Source organism: Balaenoptera physalus (assembly GCF_965194825.1).
Source record: "Balaenoptera physalus genome assembly, chromosome: 16".
NCBI lineage: Eukaryota > Metazoa > Chordata > Mammalia > Artiodactyla > Balaenopteridae > Balaenoptera > Balaenoptera physalus.
The window spans coordinates 78,185,951-78,204,947 of NC_138898.1; the positions used below are offsets into that span (position 1 = coordinate 78,185,951).

An 18,997-nucleotide genomic window follows, 5' to 3' on the forward strand; every position below is an offset into this window, starting at 1 on the left:
AAGATTATGAAAGACAAATTGAAATGGAAGAACTATTCCAGATTAAAGAAGGCTAAAGAGACATGGCAATTAAGTGATCCTGTGTTAGATTTGGGATCAGGAAAATCAATAGCTATAAGGGGCATTTTGGGGACAATTGATGAGAATTGAATAAAGGCTATAGATTAAATAATAGGATTTTATCAATGTTAATTTTCCTGATTTTGATAATTTTGCTTTGGTTTTTCTCAGAGAATATCTTTATTCTTAGGAAATACACACTGAAATATGTAGGCATCAAGAAGCATGATGTTTGCAAGTTAGTCTTAAATTCTTTAGGAAAAAAGTGAGGGAGAGAGAGAGGGTGCAAATGATAAAGAAAATGGGGCAAATCTACAAATTCAAGACGCACAAAAAACTCCACGTAAGATAAATTCATAGAGACCCACAGCAAAACACATTGTAATCAAACTGTAGAAAGCCAAAGAAAAAGAATCTTGAAAGCAGCAAGAGAGAACCAATTCGTCACATACTATGGAAGCCAGAAGGGAGTCAGATGTCATATTTAAAGTGTTGAAATAAAAACCTGTCAACCAAGAATTCTGTATCTGGCAAAACTATTCAAGAATGAAGGAGAGGGCTTCCCTGGTGGCGCAGTGGTTGAAAATCTGCCTGCTAATGCAGGGGACACAGGTTTGAGCCCTGGTCTGGGAAGATCCCACATGCCACGGAGCAACTAGGCCTGTGAGCCACAGCTACTGAGCCCGCACGTCTGGAGCCTGTGCTCCACAACAAGAGAGGCCGCCATAGTGAGAGGCCCGTGCACCGTGATGAAGAGTGGCCCCCGCTTGCCGCAACTAGAGAAAGCCCTAGCACAGAAACGAAGACCCAACATAGCAATCAATCAATCAATCAATCAATCAAAAAAAAAAAAAGAATGAAGGAGAAATTAAGACATCATTACTAGTAGACCTGCTCTGTGAGAAATGCTAAAAGGACTTCTTCAGGCTGAAGAAAAAAAGGACACCGGAAGAAGCCACATGGAGAAATAAGAACACCAGTAAAGATAAATACCTAGGTAAACGTAAAAGCATTATTGTACTAAAGGTTTATAACTCCTCTCTTTTCCTCTATATGATTTAAAAGACATATATGCATAAAACATTAATTATAAACCTGTGCTGATAGGCACACAGTTTATAAAGATGAAATCTGTGACAATAACAGGATAAAATGAGAGGGACATAGTTGTATTGGAAGCAGAGTATATACTATTTTAAATAAGTTGGTATTATTCAAACTAAGTTGTTATGAGTTCAAAATGTCAATTGTAATCCCAAAGGTAACCACTAAGAAAATAACGAAAAAAATGTACAGAAAATGAAAATGGTAGGCTACAGAAAAACAATTAAATACCAAAATATGAGGTAATGGAAGAATTGAGAAAAAAAATATAAGCTATATAGAAAACAAGAAGCAAAATGGCAGAAGTAAGTCATTATTTAGCAGCAATTACTTTATTTCTTTTGTTTGCTTTTAAATATAGTCAATCCTAGCAATTACTTTAAATGTAAATAGGTTACACTCTCCAATTTAAAGTCAAAGATTGGCAGAATGTATTTCCCAAAAAGTTCCATCTATCTGCTCTCTATAAGAAATTCACCTTAGATACAAAAACACAAAGAGGCTGGAAGTAAAAGGATGGAAAAACATATTCCATGAAAACAGTAACCAAAGGAGAGTTGGAGTGGCTATATTGTTAGAATAGATTTTACATTAAAAAAAAGTTGGACTTCCCAGGTGGTGCAGTGGTTAAGAATCCGCCTGCCAATGCAGGGGACATGGGTTTGAGCCCTGGTCTGGGAAGATCCCACATGCCACGGAGCAACTAAGCCCGCGCCCCTACAGCCCGTGCTCCGCAACAAGGGAAGCCACCACAATGAGAAGCGCGCACACCGCAACGAAGAGTAGCCCCCCCTCACGGCAACTAGAGAAAGCCCATGAGCAGCAATGAAGACCCAATGCAGCCAAAAATTTAAAAATTAATAAGTAAATTTTTTTTAAAAAGGTTATAAGAGACAAGAAAGACATTATAGACTGAAAAAGATTTAATCCAACAAGATGATGTAACAATTATATGCATATATACACCTAATAACCAAGCACCAAATATATATGAAACAAACAAACAAACAAAAGGCAGATTTAAGGGAGAAATCAACAGTCTTACAATAAGAGTTGGAGACTTCACTATCCCGCTTTCAATAATGGATAGGACAACCAGAGACGAGATCAGTAAGGAAAGAGAGTACTTGAATGACACTATAATCCAATGAGACCTAACAGACATATATAGACTACTTCACCCAACAATAGTGGATACACATAGAACATTGTCCAGAATAGAACATATGTTGGCCAAAAAGAAAAGCCTTAGTAAATTTTGAAAGGTTGAAATCATACAAAGTATCTTTTCTAATCACAATGGAATGAAACTAGAATCAGTAACAGAGGGAAACTCACAAAAATGTAGAAATTAAAAAACATGCTCTTAACCAATGGTCAAAGAAGAAATTACTAGGGAAATTAAAAAATACTTTGAGACAAATGAAAATGAAAACACAACTTACAAAACCTATGGAATGACATGAAAGCAGTGCTCAGAAGGAAATTTGTAGCTGTAAACATCTACATTAAAAAAGAAGAAAGATCTCAAATCAATAACGTAACTGTACACCTTAAAGGAACTAGAAAAATGAGGAGCAAATTGAACCAAAGCTAGCAGAAGGTGGAAAGTAAAGATAGAGATAAATGGAATGGAGAATAGGAAAACAAGAGAATATAGAAAATCAACAAAACCAAAACTTGGTTTTTTTAAAGATCATCAAAATTGACAAGTCTTTAGCTAGACTGACTAAGAAAAAGAGAAAACAAATTGCTAAAATCAGAAATAAAAGAGGGGACATTACTACTGACTTTACATAAATGAAAAGGATTATGAGAATTCTATGAATATATGGGCACCAACAAATTGAATAACTAAATGTAATGAACTAATTCCTAGAAACATAAATCCTACCAAGTCTGAATCACAAAGGAATAGAAAATCTGAATATACTTATAACTAGTAAGGAGATTGAATCTGTAGTCAGAAGTTTCCCAACAAGTAAAAGCCCTGGACTTTATGGCTTTGCTGGTGAATTCTACCAAATGTTTAAAGAACTAATAACAATCCTTCTCAAATTCTTCAGAAAGAAATTGCAAGTGGAGAGAATGCTTTCTAACTTATTCAATGAGGCCAGCATTGCCCTAATACTGAGCCAGATAAAGACACTACAAGGAAACTACAGACCAATACTCCTTAAGAACATTAATATAAAAATCCTCCCTTTCCAACCCGGGACGGGCAGGATGGCTCCAGCAAAGAAGGGCGGTGAGAAGAAGGAGGGCTGGTCCGCCATCAACGAGGTGGTGACCAGAGAATACACCAACAGCATTCACAAGCGCATCCATGGAGTGGGTTTCAAGAAGCGTGCCCCTCGGGCACTCAAAAGAAATCCGGAAATTTGCCATGAAGGAGATGGGAACTCCAGATGTATGCCTTGACACCAGGATCAACAAAGCTGTCTGGGCCAAAGGAATAAGGAATGTCCCATACCATATCTGTGTGCGGTTATCCAGAAAACGTAATGAAGATGAAGTTTCACCAAACAAGCTCTATACGTTGGTTACCTATGTATCTGTCACCACTTTCAAAAATCTACAGACAGTTAATGTGGATGAGAACTAACTGTGCTTGTTCAATAAAGTTACAGAACTGCTAAAAAAAAAAAATTCCTCAACAAAGTACTAACGAAGAATTCAGCAGCATATTAAAAAGGTTACATGCTGTGACCAAGTGGGATATATTCCCGGAATATACAAGGATGGTTCAACATATGAAAATTGATCAAATGTTATTCACTATATTGAAAAAACTACCCGATCTTCTCAACTGATACAGAAAAAGCTTGTGATACAATTTAATACACTTTCATGATAAAAACACTCCAAAAAACTAGGAATATAGATATCAGAAAGCCACATATAAAAAACCCATAGCTAACACTGTACTCAGCAGTGAAAGATTAAAAGCTTATCTGCTAAAAAAAAAAAAAAAAAAAAAAAAAAGCTTATCTGCTGAAATAAGAAACAAGACAAGGATGACTGTTTTTGCCAATTCTATTCAATATAGTATTGGAAGTTCTAGTTAAGAGCAACTAGGCGAGAAAAGGAAAAGCCATCCAAACTGGAAAGGAAGGAGTAAAATTATCTGTTTGAAGCTGATATGATCTTATATGTAGAAAACCCTAAGGATTACACACACACACACACAAACCTGTTAGAACCAACAGACAAATTGAGCAATGTAGTAGTACAGAATCAACACAGAAATCAGTTGCATTTCTAATAATGAACAATCCAAAGAGGAAATTAGGAAAAGAGTTCCACCTACAATAACATCAAAAAGAATAAAATACTTAGGAATTAATTAAGGAGGTGAAAGACTTGTACACTGAAAACAGCAAAACCATTGCTGAAAGAAATGAAAGAAGATGTAAATAAATGGAAAGACATCTCATGTAAATTGGTTTGTTGTTGAATTTTAGGAGTTCTCTATATATTCTGGATAACAGTCCCTTATCACAGATAGGTGATCTGCAAATATTTTTTCCTATTCTGTGAGTTGCCTTTATACTCTGTTGATTGTTACCTTGGATGCACAAAAGTTTTTAATCTTGGTAAGTCCAATATGTCTATTTTTTTCTTTTATTACCTGTGCCTTTGGTGTCATATCTAAGAAATTATTGCCAAATCCAGTGTTATGAAGCTTTTCTCTCCTGTGCTTCCTTCTAAATTTTATCTCTTACATTTAGGTCTTTCATCCATTTTGAGTTAATTTTTTTACACGGTGTTGGGTAAGGGTCCAACTTCACTCCTTTGCATGTAAATTTTATATTATGTATATTTTACAATTAAAAATAAAGTTAAAAAATTAATACCCTTTGATGATAAAAACACCCAGTAAACCAGGAATAGCAGGGAACTTCCTCAACATGATAAAGGCCATGTATGAAAAACCCACTGGTAACATCATATCATGGTGAAAGACAAAGTTTTTTTCAGTAAGATTGGGAACAAGACAAGGATGTGTAGTTTAAGCACTTCTATTAGTATGTTTTCATTTCTCTCTGGTAGATTCATCTTACCTAACTTTTCTGCAGAATTTGACTCATCTGGTCAATACCTTGGCTTTCTCTCTCTCCTTAGCCTCCACATTAGTCCTCTTTTTTAGTTTTCCTCTTTTTTTTTTCTCTCTTTGATGGCTCTTTTTCTTTTGACCCACTCCAGGATTTACTCTTAGCCCTCTTTTATCTTCACTTTTTCCAATGGGACTGATTTTTATAAGTTAATATGCAAAACAACACATAAATTGAAATAAAGAATAATACAGTGAGTAGCCATATACCTATCACCCAGCTCAAGAACTAAAACATTGCCTCCTCAGTTGACTGTACCTTTGGTGCCCCTTTCCAATAGCCTCCACTGCCGCCCCTTCTCCCAGAGGGAAGTGTGGTAGTTTTGTGGTAGTTTGTTGCATTAATGGCCCCAATGAGTCAGACTTTGTCCTCACTTTTGCTGGTCCCCTCCCACTTTGACTTTGGGGTTTGCCCCGTAGTTGCTTTGCCCATTACCTTTTGATCTCTTCTCCTTTCTCCCCTCAATTCACTGCTACAGCTACACAAGTTGGCATCAGGAGGGCCTTTGCTCTGGCTGTTCCCTGTGCCTAGAACACTCTTGCCCAAATACTTGCATAGTATTGTAGTATAGCTAGCTCCCTAACCCTTTGCTCTGGTCGTCTTCTCAGCCAGGGCTTTCCTGTCCACCCTAAAACATCAAACTTCTTGGCTGCACTGGCTATCCCTCTCCCTTGCATTATTCTTTTCCATAGCAATGGTCACTATCCTATGTACTATTGTAAATAATTTATTGTTTAGTGGCTCCTCCATCTCTTCCCTAGAATGTAAGCTTCTCAGCTTAGGTAGTTTTTTTTTTTAATAGTCTGGTATCCTCAGCCTAGCATACATTAGATACTGTAGGGGAGGGAAAATAATTTTCCCTCTGCTCTTCTGAGTTCTTGGCTGAAACCCTTATAATAAAAGAATAACAAAGAGGAAAACAAATAGAGATTTGTTAACATGTATACCTCACATATACATAGGAGATACCCAGGGAAAAGGCTTAGAATGCCAAGTTAAATACCATTTTCCAGTAAAGACAAACAAGGAAAGGTGTCTGTTGGGGGGGGGGGGGAAGGTGGAGACCAGTTATGGAGGTGACCAGGGAAAGAAAAATAAACAAGAAGTTTGTTATACAGATTTAAGTCAGTGTCTTCTCCACTGATGAGTCTCTAGTGATTTATTAGAGTTGTCCTTTTCTTCCAGGTACAGAGGGGGAGACACTTTTACAAATAGCGATTTCCTTCATAAATGTACGTTTCCCTTACAAAAGGTTAACTTCTAGTTTATTTTCAGGGCTTCTCTGTGTTTACTTTCTCAGAATAAGCCTTATGTCAAAGAGGCATATTTTGGGGTGGCATATTCTGCTACCTTCCAGCGTTTAGGAATAATTTGAGGAACAAATCAATCTCCATTTTGCAAATAACGAGCAAAGACTGAGATATTAGGCAAGCTGTCCAAGATCACAGAGGCAGCATTTAGCAAACCTGGGATTCCAACCCAGGGCTCCCTCCCAGACACTGAACTATATTATTTTCTTTTCTGTCTCTTTTTTATTTATTTTCCAGTCGTGGCTGCGCTTTGTGCCATAGATGGCATCCAGAATACAGAAGCAGCTGCTGTCTCCAACATTCCTGAAATGGGAATCACGGAGAATTGGATTCCATTTATAACTAGACCATTAATACTGTGTGACACTGGCTAACGTATTTAACTTCTAGAACTCAGTTATGCTCAGCTGTAAAACCGGCTAATAGATCAACAAATCTCTTAAAGTCCTCTAACTCAAGAACTTTTAAAATCCTAAAATCCGTGTGAAGCGATGGAATTCATTAGTTTCGCAGGCAGCCTCATTCCCTACGGGCTGGAACCGTCCACTGGCCCAAACACCGCTCTGCCGCAGCCTTTGCCACCGCCTCCCATTCCAAGCTAAGAATGGGCAGTGTCACCCTCAGGCTACTCCTAGTGGGATCCCGGTAGCAGGGGTTGAGGAAAAGACAAGGAAACACCCGCTTCTCCGCCGGCTCCCGAACGCTCCAGGTCAGCGCCCCGGGGCCAGCGTCGAGGCCGCCTCCTTCCCTTCACACTACGGCTTTGTCGGTGCCGTCATCCACGCCAGCCTCGCCCCCCGCTCCACCCAGGGCGGACTCCGACTAGCACCCGCATCCTCCCGGCGGCGCGCAGAGGCCCCGGAAGTGACGTCCGTGCGTGCGTGGCGTGCGCGCGCGGCGCCGGGGGCGGGGCTGCGAGAGGGAGGGCCGGCGTGAGGGCGGGTTGTGACTGGCACCCGGACCTACTCGAGCGACGCGGGGAGAGCGGCAGTTCGGACGTCGGTGGAGCAGCAGGTAAGGTACGGGGCGGACGGACGGGGGCCCAGGGCGGCGTCAGGGCAGTGGGGCGGCGGCGCCGTGCCGGTGGGGGTTACTGGGTCATTGGTCCGGGCTGTACACCCGGCTGGGGCCGTCTCGCACCGGTGCCTCCTGCCGCCCTCCGGCTGAGCCCGGGGCCCGGCGGCGCGGCCCTGGCCGGTCCCAGGCCGTTGCCGGCCCCCCTCATCCTCTGCGTGCTCGGCCTGCCCGTTTCGGGCGCTCGTCGCCAAGTTCTCCGAGGCCCGGCCCAGCTCCGACGGGCAGGCGCGTATCGTTTCCTGGCCGCCGCCTGCCACCCGTCCACCCCTCGCGGGATGGCTGCGCTCCAGCCGGCTCCCTCCTGACTGTCCAGTCGGCGGAGTGCCGAGGGACACTTGTGGTGGTGACCGGGCGGGTCGTGCCCCGGGCCCCTCGGGGACCTGCCGCAGCCCGGCCTGGGCAGGGGCGCCGGGACCTCAGGGACCCGCGTCGGTCTCGGGGAGGGAAAGGTCCTGGAGCTGGGAGGATGCTGTCTTTCGCAGCGCGGGGACTGGAAGACTGGTCCTAACTTTCGCCCCGTGGTTGAGGGCGAAGTTGTGGGCCTGGGCTTAGGAGCAGAAGTCCCTGCTTCCGAACCGTCTCGGAGGAGAGCAGAGGTGATACCCATCACGGAAGTTTAGTCGACAGGGTGGAAGGACTCAGGCGCTTCAGAGAATAGGTCAGAGCCTGCTGGTGGTGTCTCAGCGCTGGTGACCAAGCCCTGTGGTTGGGAAATGTGTCATTGGGCGCCGGGACTCGCCTTGCCGAGAGATTAGATGTGAAAATTTGTCAGGATGAGTTCACAGCATCACCTGGGGAATAGTTTGTTTGTTTTTTTTTTTGGATCTGAAGAGTTTTGAGTTTAAAAAATAGTTGTACCTTTTTTTCCAGTAAATCTAAAACTGCAAAACAACCCCCCCAAAATCTATCAAGGTTACTAATTAAAATAGTTGTACCAAGAAAGCTTGCCGGAGTTGCAAGGAGATTTGATTTTACTTAATCCCTTTAATGATAAATAACGTTAATTTAAGAGTTACTGGTTTTAGGTGGAAGATTAAGGTGTTCAAGGATTTGAATTTTTATTGACCTTCCAAGCAATCATTTCCTTCTCTCTAGAAGTTAGCCACTTTAGGAGAGAGGGACAGCGAGGATACTCGCCATGTGTGGTGAGCAGCAGAGCACAGAGGGGGGACACCCCAGGTGTCTTGAGGGACTGCAGGGCGTGGAGGGTGGAGGAAGTTACCAGGAAATATTTATGGAAGTGTCTTGAATAATGAGTAACATTCAGCCTAACAAGGTGGGGTGAGAATTTTAGAGGTGGTGGAAATGTGGGCGTGGGGCAACTAAAGGAGAAGAGGCCAGTAACTCCCAGGAGGTGGTTTTTGAAAAGTGAAAAAATGCAGGCAGAGGCGGGTGGCAGATAGGGGCAGAGATGCAGGAGATTCTTGGGCTTTTCTCTGATGGTGACAGAACCAGGGAAGGGTTTTAAGGAGGGTTATTTGCCTGGTTAACATGGAATTTTATGTTATTTGCTTGCTTAACACACGGGCTGCTCTGCTATGTGGCTGATGAGGATTGTGCCCCGTATAGTGCTTGATTATGTGCTAGCTTGTATTTTGATCGTTTCTGCTTGTTAAATGTTTGAATTGAATTTTACATTCATTTACTAATTGTTTGTATGAGTGTGTGACCCTGCTTATTTGTAAACTTCTATAAACAGGAATTCTGCTTTTATCTCTTTGCATCTCAATCCAAGTCAGGCATTCATGAGTGTTCATGAGGACTTGATGAGAAATCATTGATTTCTTTCTTTCTTTCTTTTTTTTAGGGGAACTCCTTTATTTATTTATTTTTATTTTTGGCTGTGTTGGGACTTCGTTTCTGTGCGAGGGCTTTCCTCCAGTTGCGGCAAGCGGGGGCCACTGTTCATCGCGGTGCGCGGGCCTCTCGCTGTTGTGGCCTCTCTTGTTGCGGAGCACAGGCTCCAGACGCGCAGGCTCAGTAGTTGTGGCTCACGGGCCTAGTTGCTCCGCGGCATGTGGGATCCTCCCAGACCAGGGCTCGAACCCGTGTCCCCTGCATTGGCAGGCAGACCCTCAACCACTGCGCCACCAGGGAAGCCCCGAAATCATTGATTTCTGATGTTGGTTTTCAGTGAAAAAAAAATACTTGACCGGTACTTCTTTTAATATCTATGTATAGAAGAACTAAGGTCTTGTTTCATTTACTCTTCTCAATCTTTGGCTAGAGACAGAGAATTTCTATCTTGGCAATGTGAGTTTAATTTTTGACACATGTGTTTATATTGGTTGCAAAGTAAACATCTCTAGCAGAGATGACCCATCCCTAAAATATAGGAGATACCTGTTTAACATAACATACCTGTCTATTCTGTGGCTTAGAATAGAAATGCTATTAAGTGGCTTCTTAACCCAGCAATAAAGTTGTCACCCTAAAAAAAAAGTTTCACAATAGAGGCCAAACATTTTGAAAGTCATATTAAATGTTCATTTCTGTCATAAAGCATTGTAGGAACATAATGTATGTTGTTTCACATGACTGAAAGACCTTGAAATAATCTAGACTATTGTTTGTTGAATAAACACTTAGGAGAAACAACAGTTGACTCATCTTTATCCCACATAATATTATGTGGCTCTTATTTTATCTGTTTGTTATTTGGATAAAGCTCCTAAAAGCTTTAAGAAAAGACTATACTTTATGGTGCTGCTTTCAAGTTACCCTGGGAGACTCCTGTTGCTGATGAAGTTACTGTTGGTGGGGTAGGCAGTGTAATTTTTATTGTGTAGTAAAACAGTTTTTCAAATCTCTGGTGGCATAGCTCACTTGTTTGTGGTCACTAGGAGGGTGAAGGACTATAATTATAATCAATTAATTAGATTAATTTGTAGTTAAAAGTTAGAAGTTATGATCAGAATGCTAAGTATGAGTTCATGATAGGGTAAAATTTTACCCACTAAGAGACTATTAAGCTTTTTGTTTTGCTCGGACGACAGCAATAAGATTACTGACATCCCTGAAGCAGGAACGTAGCAAGAGCATTTGGGGCTTTAAACTCTGTGCTGTCTCCCAGTCAGGGATGGTTGGCAGCATCCCCTGTGCTAGGCACAGGGCACCTCAGAGGGAGCTGTACACAAATTTTATAAATCATTTGTGAAGCTAGCCTATTCAGTTCTCATTCAGAATAAATACTCAAATGCAACTGCATTTGTGGTGATTTCGTCTGTATTTTAAAAATAAAAATGACTTTTGGGGGATTTTTATATGGGATATATTTACAAGTTTCTGTGTGCTCCACAGTTAAAAATACATAATGAAAGTGTTTTATTTTGGTAGTTCCTCTGTTGTTAGAATTTCCTAATTTTAAATATAATGTTTGCTACAACACTTTCTTTTTTTCTTTTGGAGCAAAAGAAAGATAATGCCTCTAGAAATTGAACTCATAACATGTTTATTAATGGAAGAAAATGTCTTCTTATTGTGCTATACTGTTGTTTTTTTTTTTTTAATTTATTTATTTATTTATTTATTTTTGGCTGTGTTGGGTCTTCGTTTCTGTGCGAGGGCCTTCTCCAGTTGTGGAGAGCGGGGGCTACTCTTCATCGCGGTGCGCGGGCCTCTCACTGTCGCGGCCTCTCCCGTTGCGGAGCACAAGCTCCAGACGCGCAGGCTCAGTAGTTGTGGCTCACGGGCCCAGTTGCTCCGCGGCATGTGGGATCTTCCCAGACCAGGGCTCGAACCCGTGTCCCCTGCATTGGCAGGCAGATTCTCAACCACTGCGCCACCAGGGAAGCCCTGCCAGACTGTTTTTTAAGTGGAGCATACCATTTACTTATATCACCTCTTGTTCCAGAAAGGATGCATAAGGACTTACAAAGATACAAACAACATGCTTTTGGTAACAGACAGAAATAAAGGGGTGATGGATTTAGGACTGTGAGAGAAAAATTAAGATGGAAACAGAAATGAGATCTGTACACAAAGTAACTGGACTGAAGTCTTAAGTATTTGTTAGAGGGCCACAAATTTGACTCTGCTTTTTAGTAGCCAGTTCAGAAAGAAATGTAATCAGTTACATGGTTCAGTGACCATAAGATAAAAGACCTGTTTCTCCTTTGGATTCCCGAAGATGCCTTGTATTGAGAAACTCCTCAACTACATCCTTAAGTATAAATACAGCATGCATTTCAGAGGGCTGTGTTGTGTTTTACTTTGTTTTTTAGTAAAATTCCTCATTGCCTCATTGTGTAGGGTGATGACATAAGATCAAAACATAATTCAATAAAAACAGTTCTGGTGTTGGCAAAATAATGTGGACTAAGCACTTAGCTCTGTAGACTGATTTAATTTAAGGATCTGTTTTACATTATCTAGATAAGTAGATGGGGATTACACATTTTTCAAGTTACCTTTCATAAATGTTTTGTTTCTCAGTGGAGCTTTTGTTATTAATTTATCAGCAGTGGTGTTTGTGTTTGTGCTTCCCAGCAAGTTCCTTAAGTACATACATTTTTTGTGTTGTTGGTTAATCACAGAGCCATATTTTTAGCAGGCATGCTTTATCGTGGGGGGTATGAAAATGGAGGAGACTGACAAATATTTAAGTAAAAGTCACTTCACCTCCACACTCAGATGGGCTGAAGGAATATCAGTGAATACCAAGATTCATTTCTGGAAGTAGGTTCGGGGTGTTAGCTCGAGCACAGAGAGCATTGGCTTGAAAAGTCCAGGCATGTAATTAATTAATTAATTAATTAATTAATATTAATTATTTTATTTATTTCTTTTTGGCTGTGTTGGGTCTTTGTTGCTGTGCGCGGGCTTTGTCTAGTTGCGGTGAGTGGGGGCTGCTCTTCATTGCGGTGGCTTCTCTTGTTGCGGAGCACGGGCTCTAGGCACACAGGCTTCAGTTGTTGTGGCACATGGGCTCAGTAGTTGTGGCTCGCGGGCTTTAGAGCTCAGGCTCAGTAGTTGTGGCGCACGGGCTTAGTTGCTCTGCGGCATGTGAGATCTTCCCTGGCCAGGGCTCAAACCTGTGTCCCTTGCATTGGCAGGCAGATTCTTAACCACTGTGCCACCAGGGAAGCCCTGTAATTTATTTTTAAGAAGGGAACAGATCCACTCATCTTAGATGTAGTGTCCAGTAAATTAATGTATCTGTATTTTGCTCAAGCTAAATAAGAAGTTGACCTTTTAAGTAATTAGGTAGAACTTATCAAGTGCTAGCATGGGCCAGGCATGTGCTAATAATAAGCTCTTTACATGCATTATCTCAATGTTGTCATCTTTGTTTATTCCCTTTCTTAAAAGAAAAATATAAGGAAATATGGTTCACAGCAGTAACTTGTTCCAGGTCATACAAGAGGTGATGGAGATTTGAACTCAGGTAGTCTGACAGACTCAGTGGTCTGCACATATGACTTTATACTGCTTGAGGTGGACTAGACTGGGCCCACAGATGGGGCTAGACCATACAATTAATAGAGGTAAGCCCACTGGCCAGTATTAGAACCCACCACTGCAGAAGGGCCTTGAACAGTTCTGAATCTTCCATCCAGAAGATGAGCTGAGAGCTACAAGTTCAGGGCATTTGGCCATAGTTTATAAAGCTGGGGAACCATACATCTTCTAGGCATCTATCAGGGTTAGAAAAGAGGGAATATTATTTTATGTGTTTGTTTGCATCTGAAATGCATATATTTTTTCTTTCTATTTGTTACAAATTTGTCTCATCAGATCAGGAAGACCACAATGATATAGTTATAAAGATAGTGTGCCATTTTGGAAAGAGAGGTCTATATTTATATTTTTGAGTAAAACTTTAGCTGGTGATCTCACTGCTCTGATTTGGGATGAATTTAGGTTATACTTCTGTAGTGACATCGCTAGGTGTATATGTTCTTAAATCTTATTCCATGTTTTATTAGGAATTGTATTGCATTAGAGTTGTACAGATAAATAAACCATTATTTATTGTGAGTTTTCATATGAGACTATTCCAGGTTATTCCAGATTATTTTATTTTGAAGTATTGTAATATAGTTCCTACAGTATATTGTAAATTGTGACCTAGCCTACAAAACTAAAGAGTAGAGAACATCCTTATTCATCCTTAATTAGTAAACAGTGGGTGGAACTGTCCTTGCCTAAATATAGTTATGTAACATAGTGTTTCCTTAATTGCATTTCCACAGAGCTTTTGTCATTGTTAAATAGGTTCCTGAAAAATTAGTTAGGCTAGTGACCTGAGTTTTGAATAGGATATTATAAGAAGGATACAAATTTAAAAATGTGAAAACAAACAAACAAAAAATAGGCCGATGAAACAGAATGTCTAAAATCCATTATAATTAGTGTCTCAGGAAGTAGTATGCTTGGCTTTTACTTAGCAAATTGGATTATGTATTTGTGTAAATTAATTAGCCTTTGCAGTTGGGGTTGTAGTGTGATAAGTGTGTAGATTTCATTTGTGGTCTCAAATGTTGTATAGTTATGAATGGACACATCTTAAATATCATTTACAAGGAATAATCAGATGGCAAAGTATTTTCATATGACGTGCTAGCTGCTGATACCTTTACAAAGCATCATGTGATGTTACCTGCCCCAGGAAATAGAGTGGCTGATGAGAGACAAAATTGAAATTAAGTCCTTTGAATATCAACTGTATGAAGTAGACACTGCTTTCTCCCAAGAGCCTACTTTCATTTTATTTTATTTTATTTTTTATTGACGTATTGTTGATTTACAATGTTATGTTAGTTTCAGGTGTACAGCAAAGTGAATCAGTTATACATATACATATATCCACTCTTTTTCAGATTCTTTTCCCATACAGCCCATGACAGAGTATTGAGTAGAGTTCCCTGTGCTATACAGTAGGTCCTTATTAGTTATCTATTTTATATATAATAGTGTGTATATGTCAATCCCAATCCCCCAATTTATCCCTCCCCCGGTAACCATAAGTTTGTTTTCTACATCTGTGACTGTTTCTGTTTTGTAAATAAGTTCTTTTCAAGAGCCTACTTTTATTCTTGCACATATTTGAGAACAAATTGCAGGCAGATTTTCTTGTTGTTGTTACCCATAAGAGGTTGTAGCCTATTTCCCTAAAGAAGAATTCTTGCCTTTTCAGTATGTTGGTCTAATAACTGCCCCCCCATATAAATATATATATATAATCTCAGCTTATTTCTTACAAAATAATGCTTGAGAAATAAGTTGAGGTTGTTTTGAAGTTTAAAGTTCTTAGATTCTGACAGAAAAACTGACCAGGAGGTTAGATTTTAGTCCAATCAATTCCAGCTCCAAACACCACCAATAATGGTTATAATGGTGAGTCTGCCATTTAGGTAAAAGCAATACAAAGATTTCAATTTCAGTCTTCAGTGAACGCTTCAGCTGTGTTTGGAGGAGAACAATCTGAGTACTGAAAAATAGTTTAAAATTTTTTTTCTTTTTCTGAGGGTTTAATTTCAGGAAGTCTAGTTTTTATAGTTATGAATTTTAGTGGCTTTACCAAACTACCCAGTCTAGTAAACACTACATCACCCCAGAATATCTTCTGATCTTTATTAATGTGTATGTTTTTGTTGTCTAAATCTGTCTACCTGTTATTTCTTGATTTTAAAGTTTTAATATTTTGTGTAAGCATTTCAGAACTCACCACAAGGTACACATGTGAGTTTTATTGTATTGCAAAGAAGTCCGGTGTTTAAGCTCTATGTTACTGTGTAGTTCTACCCTTCTTTGAGCTGCCATAGATTTCCTAATCAGAATTGGTTTCAGCCAGTGTATTCTTCTTAGCTCCCAGGGATGACTAATTTCTAACCAGTTGGCTCACATTAGAATTTTCTTGGTGGATTAACACTGTTATCCTTAAATCATTAGTAGTGCTTTTTGTCTTAAAGTCTATTTTGTGTGATACCAGTATAGCTCTACTTGCTTTCTCTTGATAAATGTTGCATGCTATATATATCTTTTTCCATCCTTATACTTTCCAACTTTTCTTTGTCCTTGAAAGCACCATGAAGTTAGATTTAGTTTTTTTTTCTTTAGTCTGACAATTTTAGTCTTTAAATTAGAATCATTAGTCCATTTAATGTAATTGTCACTATATTTGGTATTATATCTACCATCTTTTCGACTCACTTGTTTTGTTCCTTTTTCCTTTTTTTAATCTCTTTTTGGATTATTTATTATTCAATTATTATTTAATTTTTCCTCTCTAGTAACTTCTTAGTTATACATTCTTTTATTATTCTTTTGTGGTTACAGTAGAGATTATAGCATACACCCTTGACTTATTATAGTCTAATACAAATTATAACTTTTTTTTTTTTTTTTTGGGCTGCACTGGGTCTTCGTTGCTGGTGCAGGGGCTTTATCTAGTTGCAGTGAGCAGGGGCTGCTCTTCCCTGCGATGCGCAGGCTTCTCATTGCAGTGTCTTCTCTTTGTTGCGGAGCACAGGCTCTAGGCATGTGGGCTTCAGTAGTTGTAGCACGCGGGCTCAGTAGTTGTGGCTCACGGGCTCTAGAGTGCAGGTTCAGTAGCTGTGGCACACCGGCTTAGTTGCTCTGCTGCATGTGGGATCTTCCCAGGCCAGGGCTCGAACCCGTGTCCCCTGCATTGATTGGCAGGCGGATTCTTAACCACTGCACCACCAGGGAAGCCCCAAATTATAACTTTTATCACTTCTCCAATAATGCTAGAACTTTATTTATTTTTTTAATTTTATCTTTTGGCCACACCAGGAGGCATGTGGGATCTTAGTTCCCCCACCAGTGATTGAACCCAGGCCCCCTGCATTGGAAGCGCAGAGTCTTAACCACTGCCCTAGAACTTTAGATACTAACTCCATTTGTCTTTTTCCTGTCTTTTTGTGTTACTCTGTTTTATCCATTTTAATTCGACATATATTTGAAGACCCATAAGAAATTATTGTTTTTTAATAATCAATATTCATGTATATTTCTTTACATATTTACTCTTTCCATTGCTCTTTATCCCTTCCTGTATTTTTGTTTCTGTTTGGGATAGGATAATTTTCCTTTCCATCTGAAGAGTTCCCTCTGGTATTTCTTCTAACACAAGCCTGCCAATAATGAATTCTTTCATTTTTTGTTTGTCTGAAAAATATCTTTATTTTGCCTTCATTTTTTTTTTTTTAATTTTTTTTTTTAGTTTATTTATTTTTATGGCTGTGTTGGGTCTTCGTTTCTGTGCAAGGGCTTTCTCTAGTTGTGGCGAGCGGGGACCACTCTTCATCGCGGTGCACGGGCCTCTCACTATCGCGGCCTCTCTTGTTGCGGAGCACAGGCTCCAGATGCGCAGGCTCAGTAGTTGTGGCTCACGGGCCCAGCCGCTCCACGGCATGTGGGATCTTCCCAGACCAGGGCTCGAACCCGTGTGCCCTGCATTGGCAGGCAGATTCTCAACCACTGCGCCACCAGGGAAGCCCATGCCTTCATTTTTAAAGGAAATAATCACTGAGCACCGCATTCTAGGTGGGAATTTATTTTCTTTCAGCACTTTTAAGGTGTCATTCCATTGTCTTTTTTTTTTTTAATTAATTAATTAATTTATTTATCCTGGTTGCGTTGGGTCTTTGTTGCTGCGTGTAGGCTTTCTCTAGTTGTGGCGAGCGGGGGTTACTCTTCGTTGCAGTGCACAGGTTTCTCACTCCTGTGGCTTCTTTTGTTGCGGAGCACAGGCTCTAGGCGCACGGGCTTCAGTAGTTGTGGCACATGGGCTCAGTAGTTGTGGCTCACAGGCTCTAGAGCGCGCAGGCTCAGTAGTTGTGGTGCACAGGCTTAGTTGCTCCGCGGCATGTGGGATCTTCCCGGACCAGGGCTTGAACCCGTGTCCCCTGCATTGGCAAGTGGATTCTTAACCACTGTGCCACCAGGGAAGTCTCTCCATTGTCTTTTGTCTTTTATTATTTCTTTTGAGAATTTAGCTGTTAGTTTTATTGTTGCTCTTGAGAAAGTAATGTGTCTTTTTTCCACTGGTCACTTTTAAGAGTTTGTTTGTTTTTGATGATCAGTTTAATTATGCTATGTTTTTGTGTGGTTTTCTTTGTCTTTGTTCTGCTTGGGGTTCACAGAGTTTCTTAAATTTATGGGTTGTCTTCATCAATTTGGAAAATTTCATTCTTTTCTCTTAATATTACTTCTGACCTAATTACTCTCTTCTCTCCTTTTGGGACTCCAGTTACACACCCGGTAGACTTTTTCACAGTGTTCCTCATTCCCTTTTACATTCCCACCTGCCCTTGTATCTTCTGTTAGTTTTTATCTCTGCTTCAGTATGGATATATTTTATTGACTTGGGTTCTAGTTACTAATCCTCTCTTCTACTGTGTCTGACCTGCTCTTAAGTCTGCCCTTTGAATTCTTTTAGTTAATATACTTTTTAGATCTAGAATTTCAGTTTGATTCTTATAGATTCCAATTCTCAGTTGCAGTTCTTCTTTTTATATGGTGTTTCCTCTTACTTCCCCTGTTTCTTAAAATAGGAAATTTAAATAGCCATCATTATTTAAAAGTCTTTCTGTTAACTTCAATGTCTGGATTATCTGAGCATCTGTTTCTATTTTTTCCTTTTGGTTTTCAGTTATATGAATGCTGAGTGTTATGAATAAAATGAAGCTCCAGATGATGCTGTTCTTTTTCAGAGGAAATCCCCCCTCCCTTTTGCTAGCCAGGTAGAGTAGGGGCTCATCACCTAATCCTATTAGGGACTGAGTTGTTGGTTGAGGTTGTGTTGCCGGTTTGGTAAGGCAGTGTTTCCCTCTAGTTTGCCTTTAGTGCTAGCAAGTAGCCAGGCATCCAGGGCTTCCAACTGATAGTTTCGTGAATTCACAGGGGTCCCTCCTCCTTGTATCTTCTATACTGTAATCTTTGTCTCCTGAGAACAATGAGATTGTTGAAAATTCTACTCTTGATTTTTAGTTTTGTTTTGAAGCCCTCTTTGTGCAACTGCAGAATTCGGTAAATGTCTTCAGCGGAAAGCCAACCTTTTGTTAGGCCCAGTTCTTCGACTCTCCTCTTTCACTGGGATCTTGACTCCTTGAGTCTTGCTTTTCACCTCTTCCAAAAGCTCTCATGGTTCCTCTGCTGAAGGAAAGTCTGGATTCTCGGCTTTTTGCCCCAGAATCAGCAAATGCACTTGGGGGAAAAGTGGCTGCAGAATGTCATTTTGTTTCTCTACAGTTCCTCTCTTTTTCCAGAACCTAGACCCTTCTAGTCTTGGTTGCTTCAGCTGCTTTCTCATGCCTTTAAACATTGGTTTTTAAAATGTATCTGGCTTTCCTAATTCTCAGCAGG

At 40.3% G+C, this 18,997-nt stretch overlaps 1 protein-coding gene and 1 pseudogene across 12 annotated transcripts in view; both read left to right on the forward strand.

Annotated features, from left to right (window-relative positions):
* The window catches only part of RABGEF1 (RAB guanine nucleotide exchange factor 1), a 90,054-nt gene that overhangs the window by 17,890 nt on the left and 53,167 nt on the right, over window positions 1–18,997 (forward strand). The window contains exon 1 of one of the 11 annotated variants that reach the window (XM_082432333.1): window positions 6,420–7,608. The exons of 7 other annotated variants lie outside the window; for them this stretch is intronic. The gene's annotated coding sequence lies outside the window, so the exon portion shown is untranslated. Of the gene's footprint in view, window positions 1–6,419; window positions 7,609–18,997 lie in introns of those variants that run through there. 3 more of the 11 variants (XM_082432332.1, XM_082432331.1, XM_082432334.1) reach the window with 3 other exon arrangements.
* On the forward strand, window positions 1,973–4,098 carry LOC309646263 (large ribosomal subunit protein eL31 pseudogene; annotated as a pseudogene). Its single transcript has one exon. The product of its transcript is annotated as a large ribosomal subunit protein eL31 pseudogene (transcript).